Here is a 4,553-nt window from a genome sequence, read left to right as displayed (position 1 = left end):
TAGCTGAAGAGTACGCCAGTGTATTAAAAAGCCATATCTTCTTTATCCAGTCATCAGTTGATGGGCATTTCTCTTGTGGACTTCAATTTTCACTTATTTAATTACTAATGAGACTGAGCATCTTTTCATGTTTATTATCTGCTTGTCCTATTCTTATTATCAGGGAAAAAAAGTGCTATTAAAAATCAAGACCCTTGAGTTCAATTCCTGGTACCAGAAAAAAAAATCAAGAACCAGAGGGTTAGGGGAAGGCCTTGCTCATCCTCAGGCTGAAAGGGGAGAGGGAGACCCTATCTGAGTGACAACTATGTGTGCAGAGGTGGGGTAGGGGGACACAGCCTGTGTGGATGGCAGCCTGGTTACTCACAGAGGCACGAACAAATGTGTGACTAGAGGAGGATTATGAGAGGCCAGGTTCTCACTAAAGAAAGGAGGTTATTATGAAGAATGCTAAAATTAGTCCTGTGGATTCAGATTGGCATTGGAAATATCAACGTAAACTTGAGATTTTTACTGTTTGTTTTTACTGACCACTCAACTCACCCCAAATCTGTATGCACACAATGTACACATAGAGGTGTATGTGTACACTGGGCCTACTAAGGCCTAGACATATACTCCATACTCAGTGAAGAGCGCACTAATGCCAAGACCTTGGTTTCTGGATATCATTTCCACTAAAAGGAGGCAGGGCTTCTTGGAAAATGACTGACTCCACTACTGGGGTTAGAAAACTACAAAGTGAGGCTGGAAGATCTTCTGGAAGATATGGATCTGCTCAAAATTTATGGGGACATGGCAAAAGCTATAGGAATCAGCTTGAAGAAGCTCTCACTGGCCAAACTATATAACAGAAAACAGGCATGGTGGCTGTAATCCCAGCACTCTAGGAGGCTGAGTCAGGAGGACAGTTGTTTGGGTAACTTACTTAGTGACACTGTCTAAAAATTAAAAAACACGGGGGCCAGGGATTTAGCTCAGTGCAGAGGTCCTAAATTCAGTCCCCAGTAGTGAAAATAAATGAATAGGATTATAATCTATAGAAAAAATATGAATTCATAGGTAGTCCATACACATATATCTATGAATCAATGACCACTTGAGTAAATAAAGGAAAATAAAATATTCTACTTCCTAGTAAAAGCACAATTATAAAAGTACAAAGAATGATGGAATTATAAAGTCAGCACTTGGCAATTGTTATAGGATGACTGACCCATAAAAGAATCATCAAAGCCAATGAGATGGTGCATGCCTATAATCCCAGCACTCAGGAGGCTGAGGCAGGAGAATCACTGTGAATTCCAGACCAGCCTGGGCTACATAGTGAGTTCTAGGGCAGTCTCAACTACACAGTGAAACCTTGTCTCAAAAAACAAAAACAAAATCATCCAAGAATGCTAAAACCAGTGACTACCTAGGAGGCTGAGACAGGAGGATGCAAGTTCAAGACCAGCCTGGGAAAACCAAAAAAAAAAAACAAAAAAACAAAAAAACAAAAAACACTTGCCGGGCATGGTGGCACATGCCTGTAATCCCAGCACTCCAGAGGCTGAGGCAGGAGGATTGCTGTGAGTTTGAGACCAGCCTGAGCTACGTAGTGAGTTCCAAGTCAGTCTCAACTACATAGTGAGACCCTGTCTCAAAAAAAAAAAAAAGACCAGCCTGGGCAACTTAGGAGACCCTGTCTCAAAATAAATGTTTTAAGAAAGGGTTATGGATGTACCTCAGTGGTAGAGCACTTCCCTAGCATGCATGAGACCCTGGGCTCAATCCTCAATACAAGAATAAAGAATATTGAAACTAGTTGATACAAGTTTTAGGAGAACCAGGGTATTTATATGTTATCAAAGTAGCTACATGCTAATTATGTTGTAGAGAATCCTGGTAGATACCATTTTAACCACATTAGTATCAATGGGCCATACAGTAATAAAATATTGTAGACAAAAACAAGTGCTGGTAGAGATATGAAGTCAGGACCCTCATACACTGCTGGTGAGAATGTAAAATGGTACAGCCACTTTGAAAACAATAGGCAGTTCTTAAAGGCCGTAAATAGAGCTGAAAACGTATGTTCACATGAACACTTGTAATAAACTCATAGCAGCATTATTCATAATAGCTAAGTGGAAACAACTCAAATGCACATCAACTGATGTGAATACATAAAATATGGTATATCCCTACAATGATGGGGTATAGAGATAGCTGGGAGAGAGTGGCAGAGAGAGACAGAGACTTACTTTAAGAAATAGGCTCAGATGGGCCAGGAATTTAGTTTAGTAACACCACACCCGCCTCACAAACTCAAGGTCCTGAGTTTGATCCCCGGTTTAAAAAAAATGCTCAAGAGGATTACAGGATTGTAGAAATTTAGCAAATCCAAAATCCTGTAGGGAGTCTGACGGGCTGGAGACTCAGGGAAGATTTGTAGTCCAAGACCAAAGGCAGTCTGTTGGCAGAAATCTTTCCTGCTTAGGGAAAGTCAGTCTTTGGTCTTTTCAGCCTGTTTGAATGAGGCCCACTCACATTATGAAGGGTAATCCTCGTTATTCAAAGTCCACCAATTTAAATGGTAATTAATCCCCCAAAATGCTTTCAGAGAAAAACCTATAAAAATGTCTGGCCAAATATCCAGGCACTGTGGGCAGCCAAGTTGATTCATAAATCAGCTACCACAAATGGAATATTATTTGTTAAGAACAAAAAACATCATGTAGAGGTACAAGATCCCAACAATGAATGTAACTGTACTGTATCCCTAAAACGTACCAGTAAACTCAATTAAAGCTGGAAAAAAAAAAAGAACAAAAAACAATAAAATAGTAGGGCCAGGGATTTTGCTCAGTGGTTTCGCTGCTTGCCTTGCAAGCACAGGGCCCGAGTTCAATCCCTGGTACCAAAAAATAAATAAATACATAAATAGTGATACATGCTACAACATGGATGAAACTTGCTAAGAGAAAGAAGCCAGACATAAATGGTCACATACTACATGATTCTACTTATATGAAATGCCCAGAACAGAGAAATCCAAAGACACAAAGTTGGTTAGTACTTGGCAAGGCTGCGGAGGAGACAGGGAGTGGTTTCTAAAGGGTATAGGGTGACCTTCCTTTTCTGGTTCCAGGTGCTTTGAAAGATGCGGGTTATAGTGCAGACACAGCCAAGGCCAAGAACCTCACTACACACTACCAGTCCCCAATATGGAACAGAAATGGCATTACAAATCCCGATCACATAGCTGGACACGGTGGCACACGCCTGTAAATCCCAGCAGTCATGAGGCTGAGGCAGGAGGATCGCTGCGAGTTTGAGGCCAGCCAGAATTACACAGCAAAAGACCCAAACAAACAACAAGCCTGATCACAAAGATATTTGTGATTTGAGGGTGTAGACTCCAAGTTTCTGAGGAACATGTGTTTTGCCAAGAAGCATAAGTAGGGCCTGAAGATGACAAGGCAAACAACACCAAGGCCAACATGTGCTGAGCGTGTCAAGGCCCACAAAGTTCAATGAGGTTAAGTCTAAGATCCCAAAGGGAGTCAGCCCCAAGCTTAGCTGATTTGCACCCCAAATGCAAATGCCCACCCCAAGCTTGGGAAGTGTGCCTGTGCCCATATTGCCAAGGATCTCAGGATTTGACAGTGAAGATCAAAGCAAATGCTCAAAACAAGGCTCAGTTCAGCTTCTAGCTCAGGCTTCCAGAGGTGCCCAGGGCCCCATGAAGGGTCCATAGAAAGGCTTCTGTCTGCCTGGGGCTGCTGTCTTCCTGTACTGTCTGTATAAATATAAACATCACCAGTTATGGAACAAATCGGCATCGTGTAGCTCCCAGTATGATGCTCTTAGGATACAGAATCACTTCTGTGGTCTTCTTGCAAAACACATAACCTAAATCTAATCATGAGAAAACATCAGACTACCCAAAGTAGGGCTCTTCCCAAGTTAGCCTATTGTCCAAAATCATCAGAGCTGTAACAGGTAAGTGAAAACAGAGAAACTGCTTCAGACAGGAAGCAAATAAATGTAACATGCAGTCCTGGATTGAGCCCTGGACCACAGAGGAAAGGGGGATTACAAAGGACATTGCTGGGGGAACTGGCAACTTAAATGATGATGCCTGCGCACTGGATGGCAGTACAGGGTCAGCATTGGTTTCCCTGCCCTGACAGCTGTACTGTGGTGATGCAGGGAGAGCGTCCTTCATCTTAGCAAATGTGTCCTGAAACATTTAAGAGTAATAGCACATTTACATAACACTCTCAAATGAGTCAGAAAATGCATACACAGCACATATAACCTGTGTATGTTCAGAAAAAGAAAATGATACAAGAAAACAAGATAACAACTGGAAGATCTAGGTAGGGATATACTGGAATTTTTCCTCTGTGCAATTCTTGCAACTTTCCTGTAAGTCTCAAATTATTTCAAAATAAAAAGTAAAATAAAACTATAGAATATAGGGCCAGAGATTTAGTTCTGTGGCTCCACCACCTGCCTCGCAAGCACAAGGACCTGAGTTCGATCCCCACTACCAAAAAAAAAAA

This window comes from Fukomys damarensis, unplaced genomic scaffold (genome assembly GCF_012274545.1).
Source record: "Fukomys damarensis isolate Sample0158 unplaced genomic scaffold, DMR_v1.0_HiC HiC_scaffold_16, whole genome shotgun sequence".
Classification (NCBI taxonomy): Eukaryota; Metazoa; Chordata; class Mammalia; order Rodentia; family Bathyergidae; genus Fukomys; species Fukomys damarensis.
This window is presented reverse-complemented; position numbering follows the sequence as displayed.